The sequence below is a fragment of the Dermacentor albipictus genome, chromosome 1 (assembly GCF_038994185.2).
Source record: "Dermacentor albipictus isolate Rhodes 1998 colony chromosome 1, USDA_Dalb.pri_finalv2, whole genome shotgun sequence".
Lineage (NCBI taxonomy): Eukaryota > Metazoa > Arthropoda > Arachnida > Ixodida > Ixodidae > Dermacentor > Dermacentor albipictus.
The window spans coordinates 379,173,433-379,196,783 of NC_091821.1; the positions used below are offsets into that span (position 1 = coordinate 379,173,433).

The 23,351-nt window shown below is 47.7% G+C and overlaps 1 protein-coding gene across 4 annotated transcripts in view; it reads right to left on the bottom strand.

Moving 5' to 3' along the window:
• Positions 1-23,351, bottom strand: part of LOC135900241 (growth/differentiation factor 11-like) — a 232,362-nt gene that overhangs the window by 153,163 nt on the left and 55,848 nt on the right. For 2 of the 4 annotated variants that reach the window (XM_070531936.1, XM_070531938.1), the window contains exons 2-3: positions 15,273-15,354; positions 1,749-1,902 (exon numbers count right to left, since the gene is read on the bottom strand). The gene's annotated coding sequence lies outside the window, so the exon portion shown is untranslated. The remainder of the gene's footprint in view (positions 1-1,748; positions 1,903-15,272; positions 15,355-23,351) is intronic. The other 2 variants (XM_070531937.1, XM_070531940.1) reach the window with 1 other exon arrangement.

The following is a 23,351-nucleotide window of genomic DNA, read 5'->3' on the forward strand; positions in this document are numbered from 1 at the left end:
AGCAGCCGAACACCATAGCAACTGAGCAACCACGGCGGGTGCCACTCGGTCTGTGCTGGTCTTCAATAAACCTCTTTGACGCCAACTTTGATGCGGCAAGCGAGGGCACAATCCTCAGCACTCGTACGCACCGGCGCGCCGCACGTCTCGCTTCTCGGAGAACACGCACGGACTCTCGGCTGCGCCAGCGCGAAAGATGAGTCTCTCTGCAGTGTGCGCCTCATACATAATTCGATGCGACGGTGGGAACATGGTGTGTCGCTATATGGTAGAATGCTAATGCTAAACGCATTACATATATATATATATATATACATGTCAGATCTTGCTCATTGCTCTGTATATCTTCCGAATATTGTGCAATCTTCAAAGTTAGGTTTGCAGCCTCATTATTTGCAGCGCTGGGCTAATATTAGGTACCGACACTTTCAGTGAGTATGCATGCTCTCTAATCCGGCCATTCAAACATCGGCCTGTTTGGCCAATGTAGTAGCACTTGCACTTGAGCGGAATCTCATAAACGACTGCATGTGCGCAGTCAACATAAAGTGTTCTGTGTGTTTTTTTTTTCAGGTTGGCCTTTCTGGGGCCTTCCTTGTTGACTTTGTGCATAGCATCGAGAGTTTGTCCCTTGCGCTGAACAAGATGCGTACGCCTATTTTACCTGTGACCGTTTTAATCTGTGCGAGACGTCATGGACGTAGGGTATGACGTCTGTGCCTGCATGAGGTCCTTTGTCATGTGCGTCACGTCCAGCCCTTCCCTTAGTCAGGGTCACCAAAAGCCTTTCTGAAACCTCCGTCAGCAGGGCCCTAGGATGCCAAGGCTGTATGAGCCAGTGCACTTGGTGCATAAAGCTACTAGCCACTCAGTGGTGGCATGGACGGGTCAGAGCTGCTCTGAGAAAGGAGACTGCAATACCTTTTTCAACTTATTTCCAGTGCGCGGACGTGAAGGGAAGAATATTTTTCTTCGAGCGGGGATTGTATGTCCAACATACATGATCAATTTCAAACACTAGTTCGAGGTCTAGAAACCTTATCTTATCGTCGGTGCGATGCTTGATCGTTAGTACCAATGGTTTCATTAGCGACAGGAAGATTTCGAAAAATTCTTTTGCACTCGAAAGTTGGCCTGTTTTGTTGGTTCTGCAAAACACCAAAAAATTATTCACAAATCTGAAAACGTTGGTAAAGCTGGTCGCAAAGAGGCTACTCTTGCGGATTCTGTGAAAACGTGCTAGTAAGAGGTTGGTAAAAACGAGAGCGATACTGGAACCAATGCACACGCCATCCCGCTGGATGAAAATGGCACGATTGTAGCTTATGAAGGTCGATTTGAGGTAAAGACTAAGGAGCTCTAAAAACTTGTCAACATGTATTCCACATGCATTCTGAAACTTAGTGGTCCCATGCGTATCAATGCATTGGCTAACTTCATCACACACGAGGTCGTGGGGCAAAGAATAAGCCTTTCACGTCAACCGAGAATGCGCCCGCTTGCTCCCGGCACTCAGTCTGAAGGTATTCAGAAACACTGTTCGGCCTCATGATGACGCACGCATCATCGATGGGGCGGACATCTAGGGACGACCGCAGGTAAGAAGCCACGCGTCGTCGCCATGTGCCACGCTCTGAGATTATGGCTTGGAAAGGATTGCCTTCTTTGTGGGTTGCCACGGAAAAGAACACCGAAAGGCACAAATTTCGTGCTGCCTTGACGGACTTGGCCAAAGCGGAGAGACCCACCTCCTCACAGGTCTTGGCTGCCCGAGTTCTAGCCTTTGTCTGGTTCACGCCGACCAGTCCTTTAAAGTTCCGTGAGATGGCGTCTTCAGCGTTGCAGTCGTATACTCCCGCCTTGGCGAGAGCACGAAGACGAAGACGTGGGATCGTTCTCCACCTGCGGCAAGTTGTTTTTTCATCCACTTTCATTGCCATTAATGTATAATTTCTTCAATTCAATGAGTAAGTACAAGTGGTTTCCCCTATGTTGCCCTTGGTGTCATTGTTTGTTTGCTTCTTATAATATATATATATATATATATATATATATATATATATATATATATATATATATATATATATATATATACCTTTCCTCGCCTTGCCTTCTCTCTCTCTTTCTCTCTGTATATCATCGAAAGTGATCGTGAAATTGGTCCCGCCGATTCTTTTTTTACGTATTACCTAAGGCAAGCATTTATACTTCCTTTATTTTTATCCTGTATTATCAATCTAGCGAAAACGAGTATCCGTCGCCAGCAAACGGCGACAACAACTCTTCTGTTTATTTTGATCTCATTAAAAAATAAAGAGAGAAAGGCTCGTCGAAGAAGCCGCCCGTTCCCCGTGGGAAGTGCACAGTGGCCCAAGTGGCATACATTTTTAGACTTCACTATCTTCGTGATCAACTCACGAAAACGGCCAGATACACCGAGAAATTGGGTTGACTGATTGAAACATCTAAAACGCCCGAACAAGAAACGAAGAAACGGTCTTCACTCGTTAGCAAAAACATCGCTCCACAACAGAAACTATATATATATATATATATATATATATATATATATATATATATATATATATATATATATATATATATATATATATCGCCGCAAAGTGTACAACAAGTGCCGGGTATTAGCCAAAGAATGATTCGCAATTAAAGCTCGAAGCTACGCTTGCTTTGTGCGTCCCACTTTTACACCATCACCATCGTAAAGCCACCTCGTCATTCTGAGCTTCACTGTGGTCATGCTTTCGAGTACTTGTTAAAGAATCTTTTTATAGTGGAGCTGTTAGAACCTAGTTGGGTTTCTCTTGACGTCCGCAGCTTCACCGAGCTGGGGGAGAGAGAGCTCATAGAAAGTGAAAGAAGAGTATAAATATAGCATCGCGCAGCATAGCGACGCGGCGAGGGTGGATGGAGCCTAGCGGGGGAAGAGGGGCGGCGCGGCGCGACGGGGACATAGGTGGTGTGACGTCATCGCTCTCCGATAAAAACCCGCGCGCTCGCTTCGGCTGATTTCAAGCTACCAGGTACGCGGCGTCGGAGCTAGCATGCATCAGTGCTAGGGCGCGGCAGTGCATGCGTCGCGTCTGTGCAGCGTCTGGCACACGACACCGACGCATATGGCGTCTCAACAAATCGCTTCTGTCGCTGAAACGCCCTCATCCCCACAGAGGAAAGCGGCATGGATTTTTCTGAAGCCTTAACTTCCCCCAGCTCCTCTAGTCTCTAGTCTACTGACCATAATGATCCCGCAATGGTCGCCAAACAGTTTTTCCAGGGCAGCAGGTTAAATTATGCGCTGTTCGTAAAAAGAAACAATTATAAGACTCCGGAGTGCTTGCATAAGTAAATTATCTGAAAGGCCGCAATTACCACACACATCAAAATTTTCTTCCATATTATCTATTACACAAGCCTTATTACCACCAAATATAAACATGGAACCTTATTTAATTCACCAGGGACACCGGGAAAACCAGCTAGGTACCTCTTATAACACACGAAAATAAGAAATGAAAGGGGGGTTCAGTAATTTTTTGCAAATCTCATAAGCCAGAAACTTTAAAGTTTCAGCACGCATTATACATAAGATTCCCCAATTCTTACCAAATGTGAACCCGATGTGAGTTCTCTCGAAACACTGGGAAACATAGCAAGTAACGGCCATATGGTGCCTTAGAGCACTTGCTTAACGATTTTTTTTTTTCAAGAAGCTGTAATTTAACCACACACGTTTAACTTAGCATGCTGATTTGTCATAACGCTGGTGTCCATAAAACCCTTGTATATTTTGCCGTTCGTAAAACACTGCTATAACGCTCCGGAACGCTGCACACGTAGCTTGTTGCAGAGACCGTATTTAAGCCAGAAAGTGTGATCTTCGCTTACATATCTCCAAAATAAAAGTTTACTCGCTCACTACTCATCTCCCATAACCTGTCCCACATTTTAACCTATTATAAACAACGTCTGTTGTTTGGTGTTCGCCGAAAACGCCAGGGAGAGAAAGAGAGGGGAGGGGGCAAGGAAAGACAGGGAGGTTAACCAGAGATTATCTCTCCGGTTGGCTACCCTGTACTGGGGGAGGGGCAAAGGGATACGATAGGTGACAGAGAGAGAGAGAGACAAGGATAAATAAATGAGAAAAAAGAAACACACACAGTGTATATATATATATATATATATATATATATATATATATATATATATATATATATATATATATATATATATATATATATATATATATATATATATATAATAAAGGACGGTCCTCGGTCAACGGTCACGGTCGGACCTGCGACGCAGCAGAGGGTGCTAAGAATCCCTGGCTCCGGACAGTCCGCCATTGGAATCTGAACCTGGCAACGTTTAACGCTAGAACGTTAACTAGTCAGGCGAATCTAGCAGTGCTATTGGAGGAATTAGAGGGCAGTAAATGGGATATAATAGGGCTCAGTGAGGTTAGGAGGACAAAAGAAGCATACACAGTGCTAAAAAGCGGGCACGTACTGTGCTACCGGGGCTTAGCGGAGAGACGAGAACTAGGAGTCGCATTCCTGATTAATAAGGAAATAGCTGGTAACATACAGGAATTCTATAGCATTAACGAGAGGGTGGCAGGTCTTGTTGTAAAACTTAATAAGAGGTACAAATTGAAGGTGGTACAAGCCTATGCCCCTACATGCAGTCATGATGACCAGGAAGTCGAAAGCTTTTATGAAGACGTGGAATCGGCGATGGGTAAAGTCAAAACAAAATACACTATACTGATGCACGTGCTCAAATTTCACGAGGTATTTGGCCATATCCTCTCCGACGACAAAGGGTGGAAGTTGATCGCGTATTCTTGGAACATTAGAAGTGAGACTAGGCGCTGGCGAGCTATTTCGGGTCTCCAACTCTTTCATTTTAAGCTCGTGCTCACGAATCTCTCTCTTTTCCTCCTTTTCCTCCTCGCGACGTTGCTGTTCTCTCCTTTCCTCCTTTTCCTCTTCGCGACGTTCCTGTTCTCTCCTTTCCCGCTCGCAACGTTCCTTCTCCTCCCTTTCCCGACGTTCATTGATATCCGCCCAGGCCTCAGCGGCTTCCTCAGCCGTTACGTCCCCAGTCCTCATGACCTCAAGGATCGCATTCTTTCTTTTGGTTGAGCCCAACTCAATGCCCAACTCCTCACAAATTTCGAGAAGTTCCTTCACCTTGTACTTCTCCATCGTTCACACTGTCCTCCTGCTGTTTACCCTTTTTGAATATACCTGCCGTACGCTACTATAACACTACTAGTAAGACATATGCAAGTATTTCACACACTGCCCTGTTTACCCCCTCAGCATCCCCTGGTTTTCAAAACACTCTTACTAGGCTTGAAACACACAAGGTTATCACAATGCAACACCAAATCCTTCCCTAAGCTACTATAACCTGTGTCAGAGAAAGTCTGGTGTTTGAGGTAAACTTCAGGCACTCACCGCGCCGAGGTAGCTGATGCCGGTCAATCCCGTAGCTGCCATCCAGTGTTACGAACTTGCACCGCTGCACCACTATTACGACTTTGTGGTCCCGTAGCGCTCGTCACCCGTTTCGTGACAGAGCGTTGGTAGCGAAGACTCCGAGCCAGGCGTCGATGAGAATAACGAAAGGGATTTTATACATTACATACAGGTCATTGTACAGGACAAGATCGGATCGGCACTGGGGCCGAGAGCTCACACAAACGCTACTGTTCCCGCACGGCGACGTCCGGCGAAAACGCGTGACACATCTCACCCCAGTCGGGAGCGACACTCTCTCCCGGTGGGTCGGCGGATCCTGTTTTTCAGGCAGCGCGTCGCTGCTTTTATAATCCCCGAGGAACCATTGTCACTCAAACGGCCCAATACAAAGTCAGCACACGACGGTCGTCCGAGGGGTCCAACCAGCGACCGCGCTGGCCACCCGGTTCAAAGTTCGCGCGCGCGGAGACCTCCATGCAAAAGGAGGTGCGGCGCCGGGCTGTCTGGCACACGCTGACACGTCTAAACACGTCGCTCGCCGAGGCTTCTCCCGCAGGACACCGCTGCCTGACGGCTCAGCATCTTGCCTTTTTAAGGGAGAATTTGGGCGCTCGCAGGATAAATTCTGCATCTTGCAGATTCGGAATCCGGGCTTGTGGTAATGGCACAACAATATATAGCTTTCATTGATTACGAGAAAGCGTTTGATTCAGTCGAAACCTCAGCAGTCATGGAGGCATTACGGAATCATGGTGTAGACGAGCCGTATATAAAAATACTGAAATATATCTGTAGCGGCTCCACAGCCACCGTAGCCCACCACAAAGAAAGCAACCAAACTCCAATAAAGAAAGGCGTCAGGCAGGGAGATACGATTTCTCCAATGCTATTCACAGCGTGTTTACAGGAGGTATTCAGAGACCTGGATTGGGAAGAATTGGGATAAAAGTTAATGGAGAATACCTCAGTAACTTGCGATTCGCTGATATTGCCTTGCTTAGTAACTCAGGGGACCAATTGGAATGCATGCTCACTGACCTGACGAGGCAAAGCAGAAGGTGGGTCTAAAAATTAATCTGCAGAAAACTAAAGTAATGTTTAACAACCTCGGAAGAGAGCAGCAGTTTACGATAGGTAGCGAGGCACTGGAAGTGGTAAGACTACATCTACTTAGGACAGGTAGAGACCCCGGATCCGGATATGAGGCTGAAATAATCAGAATAAGAATGAATAAGAATAAACAGCAGGTTGCCATTATCCCTCAAGAGAAAAGTGTATAACAGCTGTGTCTTACCAGTACTCACGTAGGGGGCAGAAACCTGGAGGCTTACGAAAAGGGTTCCACCTAAATTGAGGACGACACAACGAGCTATGGAAAGAATAATGGGCGTAACGTTAAGGGATAAGAAAAGAGCGGATTGGTTGAGGGAACAAACGCGAGTTAATGACATATTAGTTGAAATCAAGAAAAATAAATGGGCATGGGCAGGACATGTAATGAGGAGGGAAGATAACCGATGGTAATTAAGGGTTACGGACTGGATTCCAAGGGAAGGGAAACGTAGCAAGAGGCGGCATAAAGTTAGGTGGGCGGATGAGATTAAGAAGTTTGCAGGGACAACATGGCCACAATTAGTACATGACCTGGGTAGTTGGAGAAGTATGGGAGACGCCTTTGCCTTGCAGTGGGCGTAACCAGGCTGATTATGATGATGATGATGACGATGATGATGATGATGATGGAACAAAGTAAAATATAAAAACACCCATTTAGTTTTATGGCAACAAAAGGCTTGTTTATGTTATTAACTAGATTTGAGCAGATTTTGAGAACTTGTAAATGAGAAAAAAAAAAGAAAGCGTGAATGTATCTGGCGCGCTATGACAATGTCAGGAACTCAACAGACAAAAAAGCACGACATCAGATGCACGTAGAACTGTGGCGCTCACTGAAGGAACGAAGCAAGCACATTACCATACATACCACACGTCGTTTTATATCCATCCAAGCATGGCAAGACTGCCCAAATAGCAACTACGTTTGCCTAAGTCTGGAGAGAAAACTCGCATGTCACTGTCGCTGGAGAAACAGACACATCTCGCCTAAAGTAAGACATGCGTGTTTAAAAATTCGATTTGCATGTGATTTTCGCCATGCGTTCGCTCACGAACTTGTACGTTTGCGCGACAAGCGCGGTTCTCCTGCAACAGACTCATTCGGGGTTAAGACGCTCCGCTTGCACTATAGCCTTTCCTGCTGTAGACATCGAAAACTATTTCTGTCATCCGGTATGTTGGAACGAAACAAGAGATTCGACAACCTTGAAGAGTGATCTCTCGAATCGAATACGAATCTAATAACGAGGACTACTCGATATGCGTTCGAAAGTTCCGATCTTCTCACGCCCCTACTTTTTATTGATCCTGACCGCATGGTGCGCATTGAAATGTCTGACACGAGTTTGACAGCGATGGGTTTTCGTGTCGTCTGGCGCAGCCATCATCAAGTTTACTTGACACGCGAAAAGTCACTAAATAAGAAAATTTGATAGCTTCCCATTAACATTTCGATCTATAGCCCTTAAGGATGAGCGTGTTAGTCACGACTCAAAATAAGCATCATTTTTCCACCAACAAGAGTGTTGATATGTTTAGTGAGCACCCGCGAAGGTGTCGGTAATTGCCAATATATTGTCGGTTATGTATATATATATACATGTAGGACACGCGGCAACTTAGGTTCCGCATGTAAGTGCAATGGACAACTCCCGCTCCAATTAAGCGAAACGGGCAAATTTTATTTTCACGCCTTCCTTCACTTGCAAGCGTTCAAACGAGCTTTTGGTTTATTTCTTGTTCCCGAATGAATTTACTCTTTAACCAGAGTGCAGCCACTGCGCCGTAAGTGACGTTCTTCGAAATGGTATCGAGCACTCAATCAGAACGACGGCCGCATAAGCGCACCGAGAGAACTTCCTTCAAGTTACGTCTCGTTAAAGGTGTACGTGACCCGCCTCTAGGGTGTTACATATGCATGAGGTTCGCGGCACGCATATATCTGGTGAATTCGTTCGCAAGTCCTTTGCTGATGGGGCAACCGCGTTACAGGTAGCGACGCAGAAGAGCTTTGGCTGACGTGTACATTCCGCGTAAATTAATTCCTCGAGAATATATGCCGGTAAGAGAGCGTGCGCAGCAATCCGAAAGAAGGTCATTAGACGTGGAGCTCACTATATGCACAGGTATAGAGCTCTCAAACAACGTGCGGTGAAGAAGAAAACAATGAAGTTGCGCCGTCGCCCGTATTGCTACACTACATATTGCCCATTAGCGCGTCACATGAGTTGCGGCTAGAAAGCTGACCACCGTCCGTCCCACGTGGCGAGAACGAAGAGCCGTTTACTCTCTGGCAAGGGAGCCCTTGTTCATCCTCTCAAAACCTAAGGCACCCGCTCGTGCTAACCCAATCGATTGTGGCTCAGGTAAAAGCGGGTTGTCGGTTCTCTTTCCGGAAGATTCTCCAGCAGGATTAGTATCTCCATCAATTCCGGACGGGCATTCACACAAATAAAAAGGTTATCTTACGAAAGAACCTTTCTTCATTGGCCGGCAACAACGTGCACAGTCTACGCTGCACCAGGGCACAATATGCGGTGTCCACTTTTATCCCTACGTGTCATGACGTGCGCCCTAACTCTGGAAGTATACGGTACACTGTAAACCAATTTGCAGTGTTGAGCGTGTGAGGGCATGAGTTATAGAACGAGCTGCGTTGTTAAAGAACCTTATAAGGGTCGTTATGAATCCACAATCCTCGCTGAGCACCGACGGTAGATGGCTGCCGTCTCGCGTCCTATTGCTCGACTCTCGTGAGGCTGCTGCACCCCCACAGCCTGGTGCAGTTACACCGTTCTTCGCGATGAACAGCTATTTTTTTTTTCTTTTTCGAATGACGTGACTAGGTGTACCAGAGTCGCCTGATGGCTTAAAATCAAGAGACTCGCCTTGTTTCTTCCTATTTTATTATTCTGATCAACTCGGACAATGCTTGCATACTGGCTAGATGCTCAAATAATGGAACTTCCCTAACACTGCGAGGGGTTGACCATGACGTCGGCCGCGAGAAGGGAAAAACATGTCAAAATAGAGAAAAAGAAAGAAGAAAGTAAGAATAAGAAAGTGAAAGTAATAATATGCTGATCTAATTTATTTCTTCTCTCCTTCCTTTATGAAACCATGGATGCTTTCATTTCTCTCCAGTATGGCGTCGCCATAGTGGAGAGAAAGGAAAACATACCTCGGGATGCAATGCGCTCGAGGAGCGCGGCGCCTAAGTTTCCTCTTCTGTTTTCTCAAAGGCGACCACGGAAGCCGTCGTCGCAGAAGGGGCTTCCCGCCGATCGCCGACACGGCAACAGCGGCACGTGAAGACCGCTCGGCGTTCACGATTCAGTCACCCGCGGCGCACGCGAGGAGCGCAGAGGGGCAACGCTCAGGGAGAGGAAAGCGAAGAAGGGGCTGGGTCGGTCGGCGGGTCAAAGCCTGCGCGAGACAACACTGATACTCTGCGTGCTTTTCTTTATTTCTTTCTTTTCCCCCGTCAGGACAAAAATAACGGGATAAGCCCAGAGCGGTAACGCTCTCGCGATCAATGACCAGCTGCCGGCAGGGCCGCCACGGTACCGAAGTGGGGAACCACCCGGCGGCAGCCGTGGCCACCGAGAACGCGCCGGGAAACGTGCACGGTCTGCGGTGAACGCGCTGCTGGTTCACGCCAGCGCTATCACCGGCGAAACAGCGCGGGGTTCTTCTGCATGGCCGCGGTGGCGACGCAGCGGTCATTGCTCAGGTCTCGCCGCGCGCTCGATGGATAAGGGGGGCCGCCGCTACCGCGGACAGCGCCCCTCGCCACCGCTTTCCTCCCGCGAGGTGGGTCTGTGTGCGCGCGGCGCGATAACGCGGATTCGTGCATAGGCAAGCGGGCGGTGCGGTCGATTCCGCGGCGCTGGCGGCGCGCCGATTCTGCAGACTCAGCGCGTGGATGTCTGCCGCTGCCGTTCACCGGTTGCCTCCGGATGAGGCCGCCGCAATTTATGGAACACGAGCTCCGCTACTGTGGCGTTAGTCGAAACTGGGCCTGTGTTCACAATGCATATATTTCCTATAAGTGCTGTTTCGCGATTGGCCATCGGCGAGGCGGTGATCTCGTTATCTACACGATCGCTATCGGTGGTAGCTGACGCTCGAAAGTCGGCCAGTGAAGCAACGTTCTTCCGTAAGAGAAGTTTCTTTTGTGAATGCGTGCTCAGGAGAGGGCTAGTACAACAAGTAGTGGTAATAGTTGTCGTAGTAGCCGTAAGTAGTAATAGTAGTGGTAGTAGTAGTAGTAGTAGTAGTAGTAGTAGTAGTAGTAGTAGTAGTAGTAGTTCGTCCTCGTATGACGTCACGGTTCGAAGGGTCCGTTTTCTTGATTTTCCACGGTGGCGCGCTAAGGATTTGAAGTCATCCACGAAGTGGCTGCATGTCCGGAGCTACGAGCGTACACTAACAGTCAATGCAGTAACATTCGCTCTTCCTCAGTTTCGTTCTATTTACTATATATATGTATCGGTCAGCGACGACTCCAATTGTTAAGTGTTAAAGGTATGCGCTCGTCATATAATACCACTGACACACAAGCACTTAAAGATGTCTTTGGGCGAGGGGACATATACTTCAAAGGCGTTCACGCGCTGTGACACACGACAAATGGGGAGTCTCTTTTTCGGTGAAAGTGCCTTGCGGAAAGGGAGATAGATACCCGAACTCATTTGTGACCTTGGTAACCTTACTGCGCCGCCCTTTATCCATTTTTTTTTATCACCCCTCTTTCCATTGAGAACCTCCTTGCAACCTCGGTACGCAGTTCTTCCAACAACACAAAACTTGACGAAACACAATGGTACCTTATTAATAGCTTTAGTTGTTGCAAAAATAATTTCATAGTCACCAGTGACGCGATTTGAACAGACACACTATTTTTTAAACATTTTGTCACTCTCAGTTTAAAGGAACACTGAAGTGAAAATGACTTCTTCTGCGTCAGTAAATTACCGTTTTACAACACCAAAAACACCACTCTTACAACGATAAGATGTTTGGTAAGCCAGAAAAAGCGCAAGAACGAAATACGGGTGGCGACACCTACTTAAGTACCCGCACCTGGGGGCTGTGACATCTTGGATTTTGGTGGCATCTTCTAGGGCCTACTAATTATATATAGCGGTACAGATTGACCGCATTGTGTTCCAAAGGAACCAAATAATGAACATGGCAGGTTTCGGGAACCTTTATTCAGCCAACCCGGCCCAAATGTGAAAACATACTTTGGAATCCCTGACGTCATGCTGACGTACCGGCGCTGGGGTTTCGGCGCGAAATTCAAATACTGATACTTGGACCTTCATTTTCTCATCGAATAATCAAACTATTCTTTTTTAATGACTGCCTGCGGAGTTCTCAAACAATGCTTCATTAGTCCAAACTGATTTATTGTTTCGCTTTAGTGCCCCTTTAAAGCAGCAGCACGGTGTGCTTTGCTGCGTTACTTAAACATGTAAAGCGCCGTGCCGTGTGTAAGCGGCGAAACTCCTTCTGATATGCAGTTCTACATTCAGGGATCTACATCAAAGAACTTTAGTTCGCCCGTGTGTCAGGAGTATAAGACAAACATGCATAGAACGAACAGGACGACAAAGGTGCTTCCGTTCCGCGCTCGCTGTTTAGCACTCACCACGCTACATATATATAGTGCAACAGTCGAGCAGCTCTACAAGAAACGCCTACACAACGAAATGACCTGTATAACGTATGAATAATTCTGTCCCCGGTTCTAATGTGAACTGTGCGGTGCGCGACCTTTATAACGAAGGGCCCTGTATGAGGAACGATTTCCACGACCCCAAGTATTTAGATATAGGGGCATTCGACTGTATATGATAAAGTTTTTTCGATGAGCGCAATCAGTTCACTGTGAAAACAGTGCATGCAGTTCCAGGTGACGCCAGCTAAACAGTGCAGCGCACCGGCATTCGCACGCAGCTTCTCGAATCTTCTATACATTTCGGTTCAGTTCCTTGCCACTCTACTTGAGTGAGATAGCAAGGCGCTAGAGAGCGGGTGGAAAAGAAACTCGCTTGGAGAAAAACACATTTCCACGATAAGACGTCGCTCAACGTTGTTTTCGCTAAAGTGGCAGCATTCAGCTCTTTTCTAAAGCAGCAAACTGCACGCGCGTGCGAACCAAACGTGGTATCAGTAAATGTATACCTGATCTTAGCGAAATGGACGCAACCCCGGACGTATAGTGTCGGTGAAGATCTGCAAAGTGTCGTGCATGCGCCAAGTCAGTCAAGCGAAGAGCGCTGACCGCGGTACGCGTGCCTAGAAAATACGCTAACACTGACAGATAAGCAGCGTCTTTGTATCGCGACTCATGCATATGCCGACGTTACCAGACCTCTGCGAATGATGGATCCGCTTTCTGAGAGCAAGTACTGCAACGCATTCTGTAGCGCCGGCCTCTTATCTGTTGCTCAGATGCCCACGAAGGTAAGTTGGAGGCGATGCAAAACGAAAGAACGCAAGCAACATCGCGAATGCTCCCAGTAAAAGTTTGCGTGGCTAGCGCGGGTTTGCTATCAGCACTTTCGACCACAAGTCAACCCGTTGATCGCCCCCATCACGTAGTCTATACGCACAGCTTCGCGTGAAGACATACGCGTTCAGCGTATATTCTTGGCACAAATGTAAGATGTTGCGGTTTCGCTCCATTTTACCCTCGAATGTACTATGACAAGATTGGTGCGTACGCGGCAAGCAGTCCCCGCGTGCGCGTTTACAACATCTGCTGCCTTGCTATATGGCTGACGAAGCACTGTGGGAGTAAAAAGCGTTGTATAATGTAAGTCAAATGAAGTAGAATGCCCATTACGTGTACGCGTCTGGTACATCAGTGCTCAATAAGCAAAAACAAAAACAAAAGTGTTCCTGCTAACTTCAGAAGCTTTGCCTCTCACATGTCATCACACAGAACGAAAATTGAGATTAGAACAACATATACTGTTCTTGCTGTAAATGACTGTATATTGACGCACCCTCTCTGCGTGACAAGGAATTAGGCCACAGAGAGAGACAGAGAGAGAGAGAAGGTGTGTGTGTGTGTGTGTGTGTGTTGCACTTCGAAGTGAACGCAATTTAAATTATGTACCTCAAAGATGTATGAAATAATGCTTTTTTTTTTCTTCAGTGAAAGCACGCAGGCCTCGATCTATCCAGCAGCAGTTGTCGTATATCGTGGAATCGAAAGACTCTGGTATTAACTGTTATCGCAGTCAATAACGGGTCGCGTTGGTTCTGCGAAACACAGGCGTCTACATGCTGCGCGCTCCGTATACCGGCACGGATCGCTGCTCGGTTATGCGCGAGGCGCATGCACGCATGCCTAGATGCCGGCTTCCGGCGATGTATACCGGGCCCGCTGCGCAGTTGTCAATTTGCAGGACCTTCACTCCTCTTCGCGTCAAGCGCGTGGCACGCCCCAGCGATCCCGTCCGAGATTCACGCTCTCGTGCTCCCACACATGCATCACTGGAGGCGTCGGTCGGTCGCGGCGTGTCTTTGGACGGTCTCCAAGTGTGGCGACGCCGAAGCCGAGCTCCGCTCTCTTCGCTTCCTTCCCCTACCGTTCAACTCTTGGACTTCGCAGATGTTTCATTTTTCTTTTTTCTTTTTTGGGTATAGCGTGCTCCTTTCTGCCTCCGGAACACACACACACACACATTAGGTAGATACTGTCAAATTGGCAAATGGTTGCCATGAAATGCTTCGCATTGAAAACAACTGGCCGCAGTTTTGATACGAACCCACGTCACCGCATTATATGCGCGATGGTCTTACCAGTTGAGCTACCGCGGCGCCATTTTTCCATACTTCCTTTGTTATTTATGTCTTACTACTAGAGCTAACCCTGCTAGTGTTCGCTAGCGGGGGCGGATGTGGAACGTCCTTTCTGCCGCAGGCGTCACGAGTACACGATCTATTTGAGTGACGGCAAGAAGGTGGATAGGAAAACGGAACCGCGGTAGCTCAACTGGTAAGAGCATCGCACGCGTAATGCGAAGACGTGGGATCGTTCCCAACCTGCGGCAAGTTGTTTTTTCATCCACTTTCAATTCCATTAACCTATCATTTCTTTGACTCAATTAGTAAGTGCAAGTATTTTATCCTGTGTTGTCCTTGATGTCTTTGTACGTTGGCTTCTTAAGATATGGTTAATAAAAATTGGGACCCTCAGTTTGACCCCCTTTTCTCGTTAATTACATAACGAGGGTCTCGAATCCGGTAACACTGATGTCTTCAGGTAGCATGTGTGGGTTTATTGAGCAGCTGCATTCACCCAAATAGATCACGTGCTCGTCACGCCTGCGGCAGAAAGTATGTTCCACATCGGCCCGCTAGGTTTGTGAGTGGTGGCGCTGGCTAACACTACCCCAGAAAGTGGATGGGTAGACGATGCCACGGTAGTTCAACTGGTAAGAGCATCGCACGCGTAATGCGAAGGCGTGGGTTCGTATCCCACATGCGGCCAGTTGTTTATTCACCCACTTTCATTTCCATTAATTTATTATTTTGTTTCAATTTAGTTGGCTTCTTACACACACACACGCACGCACATACGCACACACACAGCTCTTTTCAAGATCAACGCACGGATGCGAGCGTTACCGTGGCTTTGCGAGGAGCGCGTATCTTCGCTGCTCGGCTGTGAGATAACGCCGTAATGCAAGGAGGAAAGTGTCGGCTTCCCCTGCGAGCAAGAGTCGAAAGGGAAACGCGGAATAAGTGAGACAGTTACTGCACTTATCCTCTTCACACACACACACACACACACGCGCACGCACGCACGCACACGCGCACACACACACTCACACTTATATATATTCTTAATAAAGGACGGTCCTCTGGCCGTAAGGTCGAGGAAAGAAACGTCTCCATACCTCTTTCTATAAATAAGGTGCGCAGCAAGCAAATATCTGCTGACACTTTATGACTAATATATATATATATATATATATATACTGGCGCCGCGGAGCCGGCGCTACTCGGAGACGGCGTCGATCGTTCGGCGCAAACTTTCGCGAAGAAATGCCGAGGTCAAGGGCGGGGTTGCCGAGGTTAAGGTATACATACGCATATCCGTGAAAGCTAAGCTCCGTACACACGGTGTGCAATATAGGTCTATGTACAGCTCTTGTGACTCAAAGTAAACACTTTTCGTTTCCTCCCGGTCTGCGATGCTACATCGTGGTTGAAGAGATGGTGCGTTACGTGCCTATTCAAGCGGAAAGCCATCACCTTAGCGCAACGCCCGCTCGTCAAGGACTTCCAGGCTACTAATGCATAGCGTCAGCCATCTACAGATGTCGTAAATGTCGTGGGGTCTCGCCCGAAAACGTCCGTTCTTGGTCAGTGACCAAGAGTGGAACGATCTTTCTTGCGTGATCGTTGGAATCGTGGTGTAATTATGGTATTAATTATAATTTAACGAGAAGCTTCGTAGTGGTGTCAAACTTGCGGCCCGTTTATTCCCAAGCGCGGAATTAGGTGACCTTTATTGAAGGAAAATAAACTTCAACTGACTACTTGCTTGCCTGAGATTTACTCTTGTCATGTGACAAAGAGCAGCAAGAACTATTCCCTGCGTAGTGCCAACGTCTCCTTATTTTTCAATGTCACTAAAATGTCATACAGAGTGACTAGTTATATTCCGCAGAGCCCTCAGTTACCTCAAGGGTGCGATGCATTTTTTTAACATAATCTTCAAAAACCGGCCTATTCGCTTGGATAATTAAAGTCAAGTGTTGTTCCGTTTCTGTTCGAGATTAGGTTACTAAGTGCTTTGCATAATATCGAAAGCAAGTTAACTGGCATATGATTCGATTCTTGCACGTCTCTAGTACAAGTGAAGTCCTGAAGTATTGTGCCGTTTGTGTTGGAAGCATTTCAAGCACAATACGTGACCTTTCTTTTAGAATATCGACGGTTACTCTGTTTTCTATTGCCGCTTTTACCTCTTCAATATCTTACAAAAATATTCGGACATCATCATTGGTTGCACACGATACTTCTCTGCAAGTACGCAAGATCATGGCTACGTGGCTGTCCTGGGTACTGAATAGTTCAGCGCAAAATTCTTTCCACACCCTTATTATATCAGCTGAGTTGCTGGTGACATTGCCCCGTTTAAATCTGATTACCGTGCGTTTTGCTTCCACCCATTTCAAGTCACCTGATTGCTGATATCACGCTTCTGGCGTTCGCTACTGCTTCCTCCGTCTTCTAAATGTCAGCATTTCAAATTTCACATATGTTCCACTTGATTATCCATTTCAACAGTTCAGCCAAACCAACTTGATCTTCTACGCTTTCGTGCTCTGTCATTTTTAGGTCTATTACGTATACGGGATAGGGAAGGATCCGCTCAAGGGTGACGCATCGTCCCCAGTGACTGGAATTTTATGCCCCGAATCCGAATGTCAAGCGCTAAGAACTCGTCTCGTCACGTATCAGGTTGCTCCTGCGGGTGCCCTTCGTAACCCGCAAATGAAGCCCCCGGTTTTTTTACTTGCACCTGACACGAACTCGCGCGGCGCCCAGGACGCGTAGCGTTCTGCAGAACGTATCTTCCCTTATCGGGGAGATAACAGCGCCTGTGTCGCACTGGAACTTCTCCCCTTTCTCTTCAAAGTCTACGAGGAACCTGAGGTATATATATATATATATATATATATATATATATATATATATATATGGTGTTCGTCTCTGTAGATGCATGCTCGACTCGGACGCCACAGACGAACTTGTTGCAAAGCATCACAATTTGTGGCACTATTGTGTAGGGATCACTGCTAAAGTTTCTTGCGTGGACGTCGATATATAAGTTGCAATCAATGGTAGCACTCCAAAGTCGCACTCTGCTGTCAAACTTCTGAGGGCCAGGGTTGCCAGAGTGGGCTATTAATAGCCAGGCTCTTTTCGTCCGAGTTGGCGTCAGAATTTCCCTTTTGGCTATGTGGCTATTTCTGGGCTACATCTGTTTCCTGCGTAAAAAAAAGTAAACACAGTTTAGCAGAACTGAAAACCACGCTGGAATCAAAATGGCAGACGACAGCAGGTTGAAGAAATTCAGCGCGTCTGTTACAAAATCAAAATTTCCAAGTTCTATGTGAGAGAACCCATGTGCATGTCAAAAAGTCAAGGATCGCGTCCTTTTGATAATTTTAATGAAGAAAGCTGGCCTCAGGAAACACGTCTCCATCCGCGAACTAACGCTATACCCGCGCGTGCGCGCGCGCCAGCGAACATGTAGACTTGGTAGCTGTCTCCACATATGCTTTCGGCATCTATAGGTAGGTTTTAAGCCTGGGATGCTTTCAGCTCCCCTTGACGGGGCGCATCGGGTGACCTCGGCGCCAGAACGGAGGGACAACAGCGAGCTGAACCTAACCGACATTTCCCGAATTTTCTGCCTGCCGCATGGCGCCTATACGTGGCAATTCGTTCAGACCTTTCCAGCCCAAATTGCCCCTGCTCCAACGCCAACGTAGAACATATCCTCTTTTGTTGCCCAACAGCCACCACAGCCATCCGTTCCCTACACAACTCCAAGCCGTCCTCCTGTCTTTGCTATCATTACCCGTGTCAAATACCGCCGTCGAACGAGTGTTCAGCCAGGCCTCGCTCATTAAAATAGACCTTCGAAATAGAATGTCGCACGAGACATTGGTAGCGCTCCTCCACGTTATGTTTGGCCTGGCCAGGAACGGAGGCTGCTGCAAGGATTTTAAACCGGGCCAAGAATTCTTGTCCCGTTTCAGCTGTGGCATTTTGTACGGACCAAGCAGTTACACTTCGCAAAAAGCTCGTGATGCCTAATCATAGCATACTTTTTATGTCTATATAGCGTATTATATTTTGTACCAACAGCCATCTATTGGGTTAGACTTTCTCTTGCAAATTTTTGTAGTTTTTCAGTTAGTGTATTGTGTGGTGTTATGCGAAATTATGTTGACCTTGTTTATCTCGTTCACCAAATATATAGTTCCCGATATTATTTTAATTCAAGAATCTTGTATCTCAGTCCCGGTTTACTCTTGATAGCTTCTGTAGTTTTCGTCCGGGCCGCCGAACAAAAATTCGCCCCGGTCCGGGACCAGGACGAAATTTTCTTCAGCTGCGAGTCTTTCCTTTCGAGGAACCCGTACAGGTTTTCTTTGTAAGCAATTGCTACGATTGGGTGGATCTCTCATTTTCCCTTAATTAATCTCTTACTGTATTCGATCCCTGTGTGCAATGACATTATGTTATGCGTGTACGCTGATGATATAGCTTTCTTTTGCGCAACAGCTGATCTACACGCATTATATTATGTTCTACAATCTTGTATGACCGAATTGGAACACTGGCTCGATGGCCTTTTGTTTACCCTTAATTTCAATAAATAATCTGTTTTCTTTTCTTTCTATCTTATCTGCTCTCTATTGTATTACCATTTTGTGTAACCAAAAGCTTATCCCTCAAATATTGTCATTGAATTACTTCAGAAATTGTTATGTTGCTTGTTATGTTGCTTCCTTGAATTGGCGGCCTGCTATGGAAGACATTAGCCGTAAATGTGAATGCGTCTTGGGTTTATTATACTGCTCAGTCTAAGTTAAAACAGCTGTTATGCGAAGAAAGACCGTACTGATGATTTACAAACTCCACGTTTGAGCTATTCTTGAGTTTGTATGCGCACTTTTTTCAGGGTGCGACAATGACAAAATCCGCGCATTCTTATTCCTTGAAAGGCAAGCTCTTCGCGTGCGCTCCGGTCTTTCGCTATATGTAGCCAACTTGGCTAATATACCTGTAAGCCAGAATTCTTACGAGTCAAAATTTCAGTTGCTTACGGTTAAGACTTAGATTATATGACACGAGATTGTCTGAGTCACAAACAGTTTGTACTTCGAACCCAAGTTCGTTCTTTTACGTTCATTGGCCCCATTATCGGAGACCAAATGTTTTCTTGGTACAGTCGCTGTAAGCCTCAACTCGAATAAACACGCGAAATATAGTTGCTAGCACTGCAGTCACTTCACACGTTGACATCGTTTTCGACAGCACATATCGCATGCAAGAACGCCAAATCGTTCCCGTTGCGTATTTTGAACCGATCTTCTGCAAAGATCGCCTTAGTGAATTTCCATCCTACTGTTTGACGGCCAGAAGTGCAACACAAGTAAAACCGAAAGCTGAAGTTGACTACTCTTTTTTTTTTCTGCCCAGCGCGATTGGGCTTTCTTCCCATCGAACGTGCCCTTAGCATGTTCGGGTTAAATATGACGGCGACTGTGCGCGCTCGCACTTCCTTGCATAAGCAGGTGCACAAGCACTGAACGCCAACGGGCCACAGCGCCTTCTGCACATATAAGGCCCACGCTGAGACACAGAATGCGTGTGTGCTTGCATTTCTTTGAATACCGCCTATGGACCTATCCGGCATTACACACCCGGTAACTGAACGTCTTTGGTTCAGTATTGCCCACATCGGCAACTTTGCGCTCGTGCGAGCTCTCCTTGCTTATCGGGTTCGAAGAGTAGAAGAAAGAAAAAGCAACCGTGAAACGAAGCCAAGGTGCGGCGGAGGGTATATAGCAACGTGTCGAGTGTCGTCCACTCGATGGGCGCGGCTTTCGCCGGCGGATGCGTATTCACCGCACAAAGGGCGCGCGCCGCCCGGTACAAAGCGCGCACGAGTGGCCGAGTCGACGGTCGTGCCGCAGCGCCCGATACGCGCGATACCCGATCGGCGTCTCGCGAGATTTAGCGCCACGTAGCACATACGCCAGGTGTGCTACGTGGCGTATGTGCTACGTATCGGTACGACATTTGCAGACGCATCGAGCCTGCCTACATACAGATAAACCATCGCGACTTGTGACGCGTGCCGACCGCGGTGCGATTCGATTCCACGAACACTTGCCACTTACATAAAACACTGACGATGCAGCGGCACAACAGGAGTGGAAGCGGCTCAGAGCGAGGCAACGTATTTCTTGCGAAAGCGGTAGACGTGTAACATATGAAATCGAGTGGACGAGAGCTGCACATCGTTGAGTCAGTGTCACTTTTTCTTTCACTTATCAATCCCATTCATTGTGTTTTACTCCACGCATCAAGTAGCCGTGCATAGGTACACATATGATACGAACACTGTGTGGAAAGGGCGAATTACCTCTCTCTCTCTCTCTCTTCTCTCTCTCGCTCTAAATAGAAAGGGGAGAAGCGGGAGGATGAGCTACGCGACCCTCATTTGAGGTGGTGAGCTGCAACACATTCTCAGCCCTATTCCGAGGTTCCCGTAGAAGTAAAAATTGTCACTCGCTAAACCGGTTTCCTTACGGTGGCTTCCACTGAAGGAGGAAGGGGGGTCGCTATCCTGGTCAGTAAAAAGTTCACGTGCCTTCAGCGAGACCTTGGTCCCGCGGACAATGGGATCGAGTACGTCATGGCCGAACTCCTTGTCGACCCCCGTACGCAGCGCTTAAGAAGAAACAGTATCTTCATACTGAATGTTTACTGCAGACCCAGCGTTCACAGAGCCAGGCCTAGTGGTATTCTCAAGAAGGCCGTGCATTTGGCTGGCTGTCAGCCTCTAATCGTCATGGGGGATTTTAATGCCCAGCATCAGGCGTGGGGCTATTGTACCAATACGAAGAAGGGTAGAGACATATGGGATGCGGCAGCGGAGGAAGATCTTACGCTGATAACCGATAAAGACTTTCCAACCAGGAGAGGGAACTCGGTATGCCGAGATACGACTCCGGATCTTACCTTTGTCAAGAACCTGGAAAACGTCAAGTGGACCAACACAGCCATGGACCTCGGTAGCGATCATTGCATCATCGAAGCTGTGATCAAGACTGCCCGCAACAAAACGAGGACCTTTAGGTTCACTGACTGGGACTTGTTCCGAGCCAACCGCTCCGAGCGCGTCCTTAACGATGATGTGGACCTAGACTCTTGGTGCGACGAGATAAAGAAGGACGCGGCTAGAGCCACCAAGGAGGTGACAACCGATCTGGAGGTGGACAGGATGGACAGTAGGCTGGCGCATCTTTTGGAAGCCAAGCAGGCACTGCTCGCGAGATGGAAGACTCAGCGCCATAACAGAAGACTACGCAAGAAAATCTCCGATATAAACAAGATGATAGAGGCTCATTGCAAGGTGCTATGCAAGCAGCAATGGGACGAGCTGTGCGACTCGGTGGAGGGCCAGCTCAAGAACGGTAAAAGCTGGGGTCTCCTTAAGCACCTACTGCACGATGGCAACACCAAGTCCAACCAGAAGAGAGCCTTGGCGAAAGCTGTCCATTTGGCCACCGATTCGACTCCAGATGAGGCAGTCATAGAGCACCTCATAGACAAGTACCTGGCGGCCACGGACGATCCGGTGCCCCCCCAGTTTCCCGAGTACGAAGGGCGTGACGTACCATCTATGGACGAGGATTTCACCGTGGCTGAGGTCAAGCGAGTTCTCGCATCCCTCAACGGCAGATCTGCCCCTGGGCCCGACGGGATCACCAACAAAATGCTCAAGCATCTCGACGACGCCTCAATCGAGTTTCTTACGCGCAAGATGAATGAAATCTGGTGTAGCGGCCTCATTCCCAAGAGCTGGAAAACAGCCTACACAGTACTCATACCGAAGCCAGGTAAAGCGCCGAGCATCGACAATCTAAGGCCCATCTCCCTGACGTCGTGTGTTGGAAAGATGGCCGAGCACGCCATGCTTAACCGCCTTACTGACCATCTCGAGTCTAACGAATGCTATACACACAACATGATTGGCTTTCGGTCGGGGCTTTCGACTCAGGACGCCATGAGACTGATCAAGCACCAAATCATTGACTCTACCTCCGCCGACACTAAGGCAATTCTCGGCTTGGATCTGGAAAAGGCTTTTGACAACATATCGCACGCCTTTATTCTCAGGAGCCTGACAGAGTGTAACGTCGGCAAACGGGCGTACAATTTCGTGCGATCTTTCCTTTCCTCAAGGTCCACTAGACTGAAGATTGACGAGTTTTTGACCCACGAAATCCAGCTTGGTCCAAAGGGAACACCTCAGGGGGCGGTGATCTCCCCGACGCTGTTCAACATCTCCCTGATCAACCTGTCGAGGGCCTTGAACAAAATCCCCAACATTAACCACACGATCTACGCGGATGACATTACCATCTGGTGCTCCAGTGGATGTGAAGGGCAGGTCGAGGGTGCTTTGCAAGAGGCCATCGATGTGACGGAGCGGTATCTAATCCCCACCGGGCTAAGGTGCTCGCCCGCTAAATCCGAGCTCTTGCTCTACAAGAAGAGGCCCAGAGGCGGTTCACACCGATCCTGGAAGCCAGCAGCAGAGAGCCACATTACATTATTCACCGGTAAGGGCTCCCCAGTACCGCGGGTAGACACTATCAGGGTCCTAGGAATGTTTATCGAGTCAAACGGGGCCAATGGAGCCGCCCTCAAACGCATTTGTTCCAAGACCGAAAGCGCCCTCGGCCTGATCCGAAGAATCGCCAATAGGTACTGCGGAATCAAGGAAGACAATCTGATCCGCATTATCCACGCCTTCGTGCTCTGCCACCTCGCTTATTCAGGGGCTATGCACAATTGGCTCGTATCGGAGCGCAACAAGATCAACGCCTTAATCAGAAGAGTCTTCAAGCTTGCCGTCGGCCTTCCCATGCGAACGCACACAAA